We start from the raw sequence: 13,560 nt of genomic DNA, 5'->3' as shown, positions 1-13,560 counted from the left end.
GCCATCAAGATTTCTCTCAACCCGGTGCAACACTTCAAGACGAAGCATATTGAGATTCGGTATCACTTCATCCGGGATCATATTAGGCGAGGGGAGATCGAGCTCAACTATGTCAACACCCATGACAATCTTGTAGATATTTTCACGAAGCCCTTAGATGAAGCAAGATTTCACGAGTTAAGGCATGAGCTAAATATCATTGATATGAGCAATGTGACTTGAACCCTTGCACACCCACCACACTCAACTTGTTGTCTAGTTTAGATGTAGGCATGGACATAGGGGGAGTGTTCTTGTCTCAATGAACTCCCCTCCCCCCATTATGCATAAATTGATCAACTCTTTCACATTAGCCATTTTTGATGGTACTTGTGCTTCAAAGACGAGTTTTGGTCATGGGCCCAAGGATAATTCTTCGCGGTGCCATACCAATTGACTCAAACATAGGTGGCTCCGGCCACCTCCCTCTCCTTGGAGAGGTTGTGTCTCGTGGTTGGTCCTTGTTGTCTCTTGTCGTTCTTTCTTCGTGCTGAGCGTGTTCTTGCGGTGTCTTGTTCGCTTGAAGTTTCCTTGCGAAGACCCTTTCACTTTTGTTTGCAACTTGCATCTTCTTCAGCTCACGGTACTACCGCGGCCTGCCACGATACTACCGCTTGTGGAGCGCATGGTACTTCCACACCCAGCGCGGCAGTAATTTTTTACTGCCGCCTGGGGGAGCGGTACTACCGCTTCGGTGCGGCACTTCCGCCCGAGCGGTACTACCGCGCTGCCGAGGGCGCGTGGGGGTTAAGACCAGGGCTGGGGGAGTTCCAACTCCCCCATACCCATTCGTCTGTTTCTCTCCCCACCGCCTCTCTCTCTCCCGCTCAAGAACGACGCCGGAGACCCTCGCCGGATCTCCGTCCCCGGCCGCTCTCCTCGGATTCCGACCGGTGGGATCGTTCCCCACCACTTCCTCTTGCCATGGATCAAGGTCTCTCCCCAAATCCCTCTCTCTTTTGTTCGTCCTTTCACTTCTAGGTTTTTGGGGAGATGCATGTTGTTCTTGAGATTTTAGGCCAAATCTTTGCAAGAGTCGGATGTAGGAGAGTAGTGATGCGTAGAAAGTGTACTTGATATGTTGTCCCGTGGTAGATTTGATCAACCGTAGTACTGCCTCGTTGTCGCGGTTGTTCTCAGATTCATTCGTTCGGATCTGATGCCATGCGGTACTACCGCATAACAGGTGCGGTACTACCGCTCCTCAAACATGGTACTACTGCGCGGGCTGCGATACTAAAGTTCTATTGCCGCTCCGAGCCCCAGTACTACCGTGCCACCGCGCAGTACTACCATAACTAGGAGCGGCACTAAAATTTTAGTATCGCGCGAACAGGTAGTACTACCACTGCTGTCAAATCTTCTTCATGGCAATTACCATATGCACTTTCTACTGGTTTCTTGTGTTTTGCTGTGGTCTTTGTTTTGACCCGTCTCGCTTCTCGTGTGTGTTTGTGTTTTGTGTGTGTCTTAGGTGGTGGCTCCGGTGTCCCTGCTCGTCGTTCCAATCCAAGCCGTGACACGGGTTCCAAACGTTTGCGCAACCAAGAGGATGTTCCAGAGGGCTCCAATGCCTCCAAGCACAATGTCAAGACCACTTCTAGCAAGTTCGAGGAACCATCAAAGGGCATGGATGAGATACCTCTTGCTGAGTTTGTTTCTCGAAGGAAGATCAACCCTTATGCGAATCCTCGTGCAAACTTCAGAGGGAATGAACTGTTCTGGACCAAGAAGTAGAATCTCATCTACTTGGATGTGATCAAGGCCAAGTAGATTCTGTATGTGGATGTGCACTGGATCGACATGCATCACATGAGGGATGATAAGCATCATGACTACTTTGGTGAGGCCTTGGATCTCGTGGAGCAGTTTGCCATTGATTATGTGATCTCTTTCCACATGGACTATGACCCCTAGCTGGTGGCCCAGTTCTTTGCTTCGGTCCACTTCCATTCTGGAGAGGATCAGAGGATGACCTGGATGACCAATGGCCGTCAGTTGACTGCTACTTGGAAGGAGTTCATGGATTTGCTCAGAGTGCCTGATGAGGGGCTCCACATGCCTGTTGGTGTTCACCCTCATGCCAGCGCCGAGTCAGCTAGCAAGGAAAAGCTTCTGCCGTTCTATGTTGAGAAGAAACTGGGCAGTGGCAAGTTGACGTGGGTGCTCAACTCGTTCCTTGACATCATGCACCGGATCTTCCGCCACTCCCTCTTTCCTCGCATTGGGGACAAGGACAAGGTGCATGCCTTTCTTGTGGACATGTTTCTCATTTGTGAGGAGGCACACGTTTCTCAGACTCAACCACTTGATGTCTCACATATCATGTGGTGCGAGCTTCGGTTCGTGGTGTTCACCCGCAAGGTACCCATCTATGGTCCATATCTCTTCCTCCTGATATCGAAGACTTGGGAGAAGCTCTATCCCACTGAGGAGTTTTTGGCCCCTGACTGGATCCGTCATGACTCCATCAAACTCCGCATCAAGCCCCAGTGGGCTAACATTACTAATCGTGCCGAGTCTGAGGCTGCTAAGAGGGATGTTGAGGAGGAGAATGTAGCCGAGGACAGCTCTACGGGATATGCACCTCCCTCCATTGAGCCCTCATGGGCGAAGAAGCTGAAGGCCAAGATGAAGGCCTTGTTCTGCATGCAGGCCAAGGGGCTGTATCAGACTCACATGGCCTCCAAGGAGAGTCACTGCCACGACAAGAAGATCATGAAGGTTTTTGGAGAGGATGTTTCTGGCGGCTCCGAGGAGCACATCACTCCAGAGGTCGAATGGATGGCAAAACAAGGCTACAAGTGGATTGATTCTGAGGAGGAGCCCATCCCCGCTGCCGAGTCAGACGAAGACCGTGCGAGCGACTACTCCGCTTGAGCCACCACTTGTGTTGTAGGTGCCCTCTCTGCCTTTTTGGCGTCTCGATGCCAAAGGGGGAGAGAGTGTAGGGATTTGCCGTGTCGTGTCATGTTTGCTTCGCTTGTGTTTGGTTTGTTGAACCTTGTTTGCTTTGGTTTGGTTTGAGTTTATTTGAGCTTGTGAGACTTATCTATCATATGGTGTAAGACATATGCACTCTATCTATCGCACCTTACCGAGCTTATGATATATTGTGCTACTTAGTTTTTGCTCTTATTTACTATCGTGCTTAGTGTGAGCATTATTATTGCAAGATATGCCATGTCTATAAAATATAGGGGGAGTGTTGATCCTAGTATGTGTGCCGTGCAGTCCAAAGCACTCATCTAAATAACACACATCTAGGGGGCGCCCGTCTATATTTTAGAGATGTATGGTTTGCTCATGTTCTATTCTTTCCCCCTTGTGCAAATCCCCTATTGTCATCAATCCACCAAAAAGGGGGAGATTGTAAGGGCATATTTATCCCTAAGGTGTTTTGGTGATTGATGACAATGCATTTGCGGACTAATCATGTGTCTCAAGTATTTCAGATATTTCATTACTAGGCACAAGACGGTTAGGAGCCCCTCGAAGATTATTAAAGACGGTGTTTTTCTACATTCCTTTTTCGGTGGATTTGAGTCGTAGGAAAGCCGTACTATTAAGAGGGGTCCGCTTTGGAAAGGTTTGGGTGGAATCGTCACGTACACGTTTACTCCACTTTGCACCGCCTTTCCCTTAGCACTTTGGAGCATCCTCCGTTTCTTCGTGTTTGTGCAAAAAGAAGAATTCCTAGTGTTGCTGTTCTGGGGCTTGCGGTAGTACTGCTCTTTAGAGCGGTAGTACTGCAGGACGCTGCGGTAGTACCGCAGGCCTTTGCGGTAGTACCCAGGAGGTCACGGTAGTACCGCTCCTTGGGAGTCGTAGTACCGTGAGTCCTGGTCCGGCACAACGCCATAAGCAGAAGTAGGGACGGATGTAATTTTTTTACATCCGCTCCCTGCGCGGTAGTACCGCTTGCCTTCAACGGTAGTACCGTGTCGGATTTTTGCACTATTTGAAAATCAGCAGAACTGGCCACAGACGTTTCTTTATTTGTCCACGGCCTTCTCAGGATGGTCCAATCCTGCCTTGCGGTAGTACCGCAAGGGGGTGCGGTAGTACCGCGCGAGCGGCAGTACCGCTCCAGCTTCGTTGCTACAGGCCTGGGCTAGCTCCTGCCGTGGCCACGGTAGTACCACGGTTCGCTGTAGTAGTACCATGAGCCCTTGCGGTAGTACCGCTTGGCTGACGCAGTAGTACCGCATGTCGCGGGCTGGTTAAGTGGATAATGGTTGGATTTGTCTCTCCACTATATAAGGGGTATCTTCTTCACCGAGTTGACCACCTCTTCCAACCCAAAGCTCCATTGTTGCTCCAAGCTCCATTTTCACCCGATCTCTCTCCCTAGCCAATCAAACTTGTTGATTTTCTAGGGATTGGTTGAGAAGGCCTCGATCTACACTTCCACCAAGAGAAATTCGATTCCCCCCACCAATCCCTTGCGGATCTTGTTACTCTTGGGTGTTTGAGCACCCTAGACGGTTGAGGTCACCGCGGAGATATATTACATTGTGATGAAGCTTCGTGGTGTTGTTGGGAGCCTCCGATTAAGTTGTGGAGATTGCCCCAACCTTATTTGTAAAGGTCCAGTCGCCGCCTCCAAGGGCACCAATAGTGGAATCACGACATCTCGCATTGTGTGAGGGCGTGAGGAGAATACGGTGGCCCTATTGGCTTCTTGGGGAGCATTGTGCCTCCATACCGCTCCAACGGAGACGTACTTCCCCTCAAAAGGAAGGAACTTCGGTAACACATCCTCGTCTTCATCGACTCCACTCTTGGTTATCTCGTACCTTTACTTGTGCAAGCTTATTTGTGTTATTTCCCTTGCTTGCTTGTGTGCTTATTGTTGTTGCATCATATAGGTTGCTCACATAGTTGCATGTCTAGACAACCTACTTTGATGCAAAGTTTAATTTGGAAAAGAAAAGTTAAAAATTGTTAGTTGCCTATTCACCCCCCTCTAGTCAACTATATCGATCCTTTCACTAACTTATCTAAATCAACTGATTCCTCCCATCAATGCAATTTGCTTTATCTCAACTCCTAATGAAACAGTTGGTGGGATTGCGTCCACAGTTTATTTTTGTCTGGCTTTTTTCATCTGCTTTTTTTCATCCCACCTCCCATCACCCCTCTTCTACCGGTTTATTTTCCTCTCCACTCTTTCCTTGTAAACCAATACTTTTCTAAGATACAAAAGATCACATATCTAACTTTCCTAACTTATCTAAATCAATTGATTCCTCCTATCAATGCAATTTGCTTTAGTAAATAAAATAATGAATTTTATGGAAACAAATAACAAAATTTAATTAAAAATCTGATTGACTACATGACCGATATATATTTGAACCACATATCTAACTTTCCTAACTTACCCAAATCAACCGATCCATCTCATCAATGCAATTTTCTTTAGGAAACAAATAATGGATTTTAAGGAAACAAATAACAGAAAAAATCAAATCCAATTGACTACCAGTTCGTACGTTGTTGGTTTGTTCGCTGCCTCCACCCCTCCTACTATAGCTAGCACCGATCCCACATTTTTTCTTCAGTCCAACTCCACCTCCTATTGGTTTTTTCAATCCTCACGTGAACTGGTGAGAAAAACCTGTGGAAAAAGATTGCATGGCTAAACCTTGGCTACAGGCCTGCACGGCCGCACCCCACCCCCTTTCCCCTCCTCCCGAGATCGGCCTCCCTCTACCCCGCCGCCTCGCTTCGTCGTTCCATGAGGCCATGGCGGGCCAACGTGGCTAGACGTAGGAAACATGGAGGATCTTCTGGCATCATGTCACCCACCGCCTCCATCCTCCATCTTAGTCGCCTGCCTCCATCTTAGTCGCCTGCCTCCATCTGGATGAGATGATAGATGAGGGTTGCCTCCTGTCCATCCCATCACATCCCTTGGCAGCAGAGGAAGAGAGAAAGAGGACGTAGGCCAGAGGTGATCCCCTCGAGCAGGTACTTGTCAACGGTGGCTAGGGTGTCGGTGTTAGCACCACTGCGGGAGGACAATGGAGAGAATGACAACCAGTGAACATGTTCGTGATGGAAGGGCTATGAGAGAAGGCCGAGGAGGTGTTCGAGGAGGGGTAGCAGGACGGCCCAAGCCTGGCGTTTACGCCTACAATGCCCCATGGAGGCTTACAGATAGGTGATCTGTCCATCAACCATGAATGATCTATGTATAATTCAAATGGAGTTTGTCCATGTTGCTTTGAGTTTGAATTCCGTCAAAAGCGATTGCAAACATAATTTTTTTCATAGCCACGCGGGGTTTCCACAAGCTGCTACCGAGATCTTTGCCCTAATGCAGCACATGGGTTGCGCAGAGCTTCGTGCAGGATCTTGGTGGATGCTTATGAGGAAGCCTATCTCCACGGAGGTACATTAAGTATGAATTATTTGAATTCCAGGTGCTCCGATGAGATGTTGAGTCTGACCACCATGGAATTGTGGACTGATGCAGAGGCTAAGGCCGTGCTCGATCCACTGAAGCAGCAGGGAATGGTGCCAACCATGAAGTCACACATGTTGCTGCTAGCGGCACATGCTAGGTTCGGCAATCTGGCATGGTGGAAGGAGGTGATGGCGCAGCTGCATAAGTCCGGCCTCGCCCAGGAGACCTTCGCGCTCAAAGTCATGCTCAACTCCTACGGCGCTTCGGCCGCCTCGACGAGATTGGCAGCCCTCGCTGCCATGGACCATAGAGAGACGTGGAACCATGAACATGTAGGGCCAAGCGGGGTACCTAGAGAGCATGATGGTGGTGTTTGCGTCGCTGGAAGGGAGGGGGCTCACTGTCGACGTGGTGACGTGGACGTCCTGCATGAGCACGCACACACCAGGAAGGAGTACCGAAGGTGCTTGGACATCGACATCTAGGTGACACCCACAGTACATGCAAAAACTAAACTGTACTTGGAGTTGTAATTGAGCCGAATCACCTTTCCATCTTACTTGCACCTGACATGAATTTTGTTCTTCCAGTTTATCCGGTGTTTTCCATACAATCTGCTTTGTAGAAGCTACTACATCAATTTAAGGGAGTACATCCAACTTTCCTAGCCAAGTTTATTATATCCAGTTCATCGGAAGTCTATGTAGACAGTTAGGACGGATAGAGAGACATACATTTGCTCAAGGTTCTGAATTATATTGTTTGCTTAATGTTTACTGACAAAAAAGTAGTGGCAACCCTCTGGTTGAGTAGTAGGCTCCCGTTTGTACTCAAAACCCTGAATTACCAGTAATACGGTAGCTTATTGCAATATGATCTACATGATAGAAAACATTGATTTAATTTTTTTCTTATGATTACTTCAAATATCCAATATTGTTTCCCACAAAAAAATATTGTTCGGCTGCAATTGATTTTTTATTTGGATATTTGAGTAGTATGTCAATAGTAATAACTTGAAATATGCTTTTATTTTCCTATATTCGAGATATTGCTAATATAGTTTGGAGCTCAGATCAACCTAGTAGATATATGGGTAGTTAGGTTTCAGACTTTAGAGATTGAAAATTTTATTCTTTTCCTGCTATATGCTATCTATACCTACTAATAAAGCAAGGTGCGTTTCTCCAATTATTTCATCCGTTCACCATCGAAAATATATTTTTTCTATCCAAGGTGGTACTAAATTCTAATGTGTTTGTCTGCTAGAAAAAGAATTTTCGTACATGGGCCGCGCGCTGTGGCCCAGCGAAGCCAACCCACTTATTTTTCTGCACACATACCTGGGAAAATCCTATTTTCCGCTCTGGATGACAAATAGTTGGTGTTTCGCAAAGGATATCCAGTAATGGGCTGGCCCATATTTCTTTTTTCTGTATTTTACTTCTACTTTTATTCTCCTTTCTCTATCTCTTTTTGCCCTTTCAAGTTTATTTTTCTTTTATAATTTATTTCGTAAATTAAAAATTCTCGAAAAAACATTTAGAATTTCTTTCCGGAAAATGTTCTAAATTCCAAAATTTTGTTGCTATTTTGAAAAATAATCGGAACTTGCCAAAGTTTTCCCATTTCTTAAAAAAAACTCTTTTTCCAAAAAATTGAGATTTCTAAAAAGAAAATGACATTTCAAAAAATGCTCCAAATTCAAAAAATATTCTTGTTTTAGTGAAATTTTCAAAAAAAATAATTAATGTTAGTGTATCAAAGATACATATTTTCTAAAAATCTTATGAATTTACAACACATGTTCCCGTTTAAAAAAAAGCTCGCAAGTTCAAATAATGCCATTTTTTATAAAAACATTGGTGTTTTCAGAAAATGTTTGTGAATTTTAAAAGATGCCCCTTTCATATTTTGTTCGCATTTTTTGAAAGTGCACATAATTTAGAAAAAATTGTACTGGATTTAAAAAATGTTCATGTTTCCTAGAATATTAAGAAACTTCATACCTTAAAATCCCCTTGATTGGAAGTATTGAAAGGGAGAGTAGATTTAATAACTCATGGGCCTTCTCTGGTGTATGATGACGTAACAAAACTCTTAAATGCCTTCGATCACTGAATGGAAAAATTGATTCCTTCACATGTGACCAAACCGAGAAGCTAAATGTTCCCTTTTCATGTGCACACAAGGTTTTGCTTCCACATATAATTCTCACTGACTTTAAATGCATACAATTTTATCTCCCGTTGCAACGCACGGGCATATGTGCTAGTCTTACTTTAAAGAATGGTAGCTGATGCAACCTATCATTTGCTTTTCCTAAATTATTATGTAAAATTTATATCTACAATCATAAAAACTGGTCAGGTCTACAAGAATTTAGGTAGCTAGATTTTAGAAATTAATAATATTGTATTGTCAACTTCATAAGTTAATAAAACTGGTCTGATCTCCAGGTTTTTTCAGTTTTTTATTTTTGGTTCTTTTATAGTTTTTCCTTATTTGGTTTTCTATGTTTTCTTTCTGGATTTTTGTTTTCCATTTTTTCAGAAACAAAAAGTTCGTCCAAACATACTAACACGGGTTCTAATTTTGAAGATCTCGATGCGAGAGTCACAATGATGAAAATGGTTCGTGATTTGGACGCACGGTTTAAGAGATAAAACATTTGAAAAAAAACGAATGAACAAAAAAAACACAAAACTCACAAGTTGCGACAAGTGTCACATAACCAATGTTTCACTTGTCACCGCGAGGAGAAGTGGGAGTGACCTTTGCAAGGTGTACCCTCAAACCAGTCATTTCTTAATAACTATCATGAAGCAACAATTCGAAGCAAACATGCGATTTGGTGTATTTAAACACCTAGAGATCCAGTTTGGCCATACATGCCTAAATGAATCGTTGTTTTTGTTGCTCGATATCACATTAGGTTAAATCTCTTAGGATGATTGAGAGGGTGGTTTGGGGGGCTAAAGCCCGGTGTGTGAGCTAAGTTAATCCGCTTTTTAGATGGGATGATGAAAGGATATACGTTAGGGGTAGAGTATCACCTTGATATGGTCAAAGCCATCAGTTCGAGTCAAATTATCCCTAAACATAGTGTGAATTTTTGGCCCGAAATCTCCAAAAATGGCAGACTAGTTTTGGGGAATTTATATGAAAGTAGGTGTAATATTGAATTTTTAGTTCCTTTTTTGACATGGAGTATTATTTAATTTTGAATTTTTTTATTTATTATCATTCAATATGAAATTGTGTTTCTAGGCCCTCGGTCAGGCTGGGGCTTGGTGTTTTAGGTTGGGCTTTGCATGGCCCGGCCTAGGCCGGTCAATGCTCAGGATTAGTTTAGGAATGTGCAGTGGAGGATAGCTCTTGGAGGAAATTAAGCTTAAGTGAGTGGTTAGTGTGATATACAAACTAGCGACCGAAACGTGTTGTGATAATCCAAGGAAGGTGATTAGAATGGTGAGAGTGAGTTGTAGAGGTGTGGAGAAGATGAGCGGGAATTTGGAGGTGAACAAAGAGTCCGGATTCCTCCAGTAGAACCAACAACAATTCTATGTGTGGTTATGTCTAGTGAGCACTTTCTTTCCTGGAGGGTTGATTCTGCCAGGATCGTCCGGCCCCTCCGAACGGGGAAATTTGAAGTCATCATCAACAACAACACTCAAGACATTGTGGGGATCCTCTTCATCCACCATCTTCATCGGCACCATCCCCATCCCCTTTTTAATTTCTGAACTATTACTTCAGATCTATTGTTGATATTAGTTCCCAGTATTAATTGTTGATATTACCAATAATTGTTGTATTCTTATAAATTATGTTCAAAATATTATTGAATACATAAGTTAATAGTGGAATAGTGCAAGTTCATATCACATACTAATGATGTATACCATGTGGGAACAAAGCAATCTAATTGATAATTTTTAATTCAATTAAGCTACAAGTCTTTCTATGATAGAAGTATATCATGTTACAATAATTATATTTCTAAGTTAAACTAGTGTGCAACTTTTCATTTGATAGATTGGCATGACCTCTCGTATACATCAAGTCAAACCAAGTGCATTCTAGACGAGCATACCAAATAACCAGATTGTATACACACACAAAATAAAACAATACTTAAGTCCTTTGATTTTTAAAATAACAATGATATTCTAAATACAAGTACAAAGAATGAACATGTTGTCCAATTATTGATGGAAATATGCCCTAGAGGCAATAATAAAATGGTTATTATTATATTTCCTTAATCATGATAAAGATTTATTATTCATGCTAGAATTGTTTGACCGAAAACTTAAATACATGTGTGGATACATAAACAAATACCGTGTCCCTAGTGAGCCTCTACTAGACTAGCTCGTTGATCAAAAGATGGTTAAGATTTCCTAACCATATACATGAGTTGTCATTTGATAATGGGATCACATCATTAGGAGAATGATGTGATGGACAAGACCCATCCGTTAGCTTAGCATATGATCAGTCAGTTTATTGCTATTGCTTTCTTAAATGTCAAATGCGTATTCCTTCGACTATGAGATCATGCAACTCCCGGATACCGGAGGAATGCCTTGTGTGCTATCAAACGTCACAACATAATTGGGTGATCATAAAGATGCTCTACAGGTATCTCCGAAGGTGTCTGTTGAGTTGGCATAGATCGAGATTATGATTTGTCACTCCAAAGTATCAGAGAGGTATCTCTGGGCCCTCTCGGTAATACACATCATAAGAAGCCTTGCAAGCAAAGTAACTAAGGAGTTAGTTACAAGATGATGTATTACGAAACGAGTAAAGAGACTTGCTGGTAACGAGATTGAACTAGGTATGAAGATACCAACGATCGAATCTCGGGCAAGTAACATACCGATGGACAAAGGGAATAACGTATGTTGTCATAAGGTTCGACCGATAAAGATCTTCGTAGAATTTGTAGGAGCAAATATGGGCATCTAGGTTCCGCTATTGGTTATTGACCGAAGAGGTGTCTCGGTCATGTCTGCATAGTCCTCGAACTCATAGGGTCCGCACTTAACGTGTGCTGACGATATAATGTTATATGAGTTATATGATTTGGTGACCGAATGTTGTTTGGAGTCCCGTATGGGATCATGGACATGACGAGGAGCTCTGGAATGGTTCGAAGGTAAAGATTGATATATAGGACAACACTAGTTGGACACTAGAAGAGTTTCAGGGAGTACCAGGTAGTCATCGGGTCACCGAAAGGGGTTCCGGTAAGTCCTGGGAGATCTATGGGCCATATGGGCCAAGAGAAGGGAGCACACTAGCCCACAAGGGGCTGGTGTGCCCTTCTATGGCAGCCGACCCTAGGGGAGAGAAGGAAAGAGGGGAACAGGTCTCCTCCTTCCTTCCCTATCCTCATCTTTCCTTTCCCCTTAGGGGAATTATGGCAGGGGGCGCAGGCCAGGGGAGGAGCCCTAGGGCTGGCCGACCACCTTTGTGGTATGCCTGGCTGCCTCCGCTCTCCCCCGCCTATATTAACATGGGGAGGGGGCACCACACAAGACAAAACATTGTCTTAGCCGTGTGCGGCACCCCACTCCATAGTTTTGTCCCTCGGTCATATTTTCGTAGTGCTTAGGCGAAGCCCTGCAGAGATAGCATCACCATCACCGTCGCCACGCTATCGTGCTGCCGGAACTCATCTATTACTTTGCCTGTCTTGCTGGATCAAGAAGGTGAGGATGTCACCGAGCTGAATGTGTGCTGAACGCGGAGGTGCCATACGTCCGGTACTCGATCTGTCAGATCGCGAAGAAGTTCGACTACATCAAACGCATTAATAAATGCTTACGCTTACGGTCTACAAGGGTACGTATACTCACTCTCCCCTGTCGTTGCTATGCATCTCCATGGATAGATCTTGCGTGTGTGTAGAATTTTTTTTTGTTTTCCATGCAATGTTCCCCAACATTGGCATCTGTGCCAGGTCTATGCGTAGATGATATGCACAAGTAGAACACAAAGAGTTGTGGGCGGTGATAGTCATACTGCTTACCACCAACGTCTTATTTTGATTCGGTGATATTGTGGGATGAAGCGGCCTGGACCAACCTTACATGTCCACGCACATGAGACCGGTTCCACCGACTGACATGCAACTTGTTTTGCATAAAGGTGGTTGGCGGGTGTCTATTTCTCCTACTTTAGTTGAATCGAATTTGACTATGGTTGGTCCTTGATATGTCCATTTTGCATCATGTTTTCTTACTGTTATTTATAATGTTTTTATCCATAATAATGCTTTTTGGAGTAATTCTAATGCCTTTTTTCTCATAATATGTGAGGTTTACACAAAGAGGGAAAATTCCGGCAGCTGGAAATTTGGACCTGGAAAAGCTACGCCAGGCCACCTATTCTGCACAACTCCAAATGAGCTGAAACTTCACGGAGAATTTTTATGGAATATTTGAGGAATATTGGAGCAAATAACTACCAGAGGGGTCCACCAAGTGGGCACAACCCACCTGGGCACGCCAGGGAGCCCAGGCGCGCCCTTGTGGGTTGTGCTCACTAATGCGGCTTGAAGCTACATTGGTATTTCCCCAAAGAGGAAGGGATGATGCAGTACAACAGAGGTAGGTATTTCCCTCAGATGTGAAACCAAAGTTATCGAACCAGTAGGAGAACGAAGCAACACAACGTAAACATCACCTGCACACAGATAAAAAATCCTCGCAACCCGACGTGTTAAAGGGGTTGTCAATCCCTTCCGGGCACGGCGCCTCAAGATAGGCAAACATACGTGAGATAAAATTGTAGTAGATTGATCGATCGAATGCCAAATAAAATAAATAAGAATAAATTTCAGCAAGGTATTTTTGTGTTTTTATTTTAATAGATCTGAAAATAAAAGCAAAGGGAAATAGATCACAAAGGCAAATAGTATGAGAAAGAGACCCGGGGGCCGTAGGTTTCACTAGTGGCTTCTCTCTCGAAAAATAGCAAACGGTGGGTGAACAAATTACTATTGGGAAATTGATAGAACTTCAAATACTCATGATGATATCCAGTCAATGATCATTACATAGGCATCATGTCCAAGATTAGTAGACCGACTC

At 44.0% G+C, this 13,560-nt stretch overlaps 1 pseudogene; it reads left to right on the top strand.

Annotated features, from left to right (window-relative positions):
* The first annotated feature begins 6,093 nt into the window (after positions 1 to 6,093).
* Positions 6,094 to 6,939, top strand: LOC123153562 (pentatricopeptide repeat-containing protein At2g35130-like; annotated as a pseudogene).
* Positions 6,940 to 13,560: the final 6,621 nt, after the last annotated feature.

This window comes from Triticum aestivum, chromosome 7A (genome assembly GCF_018294505.1).
Source record: "Triticum aestivum cultivar Chinese Spring chromosome 7A, IWGSC CS RefSeq v2.1, whole genome shotgun sequence".
Lineage (NCBI taxonomy): Eukaryota > Viridiplantae > Streptophyta > Magnoliopsida > Poales > Poaceae > Triticum > Triticum aestivum.
This window is presented reverse-complemented; position numbering and strand designations above follow the sequence as displayed.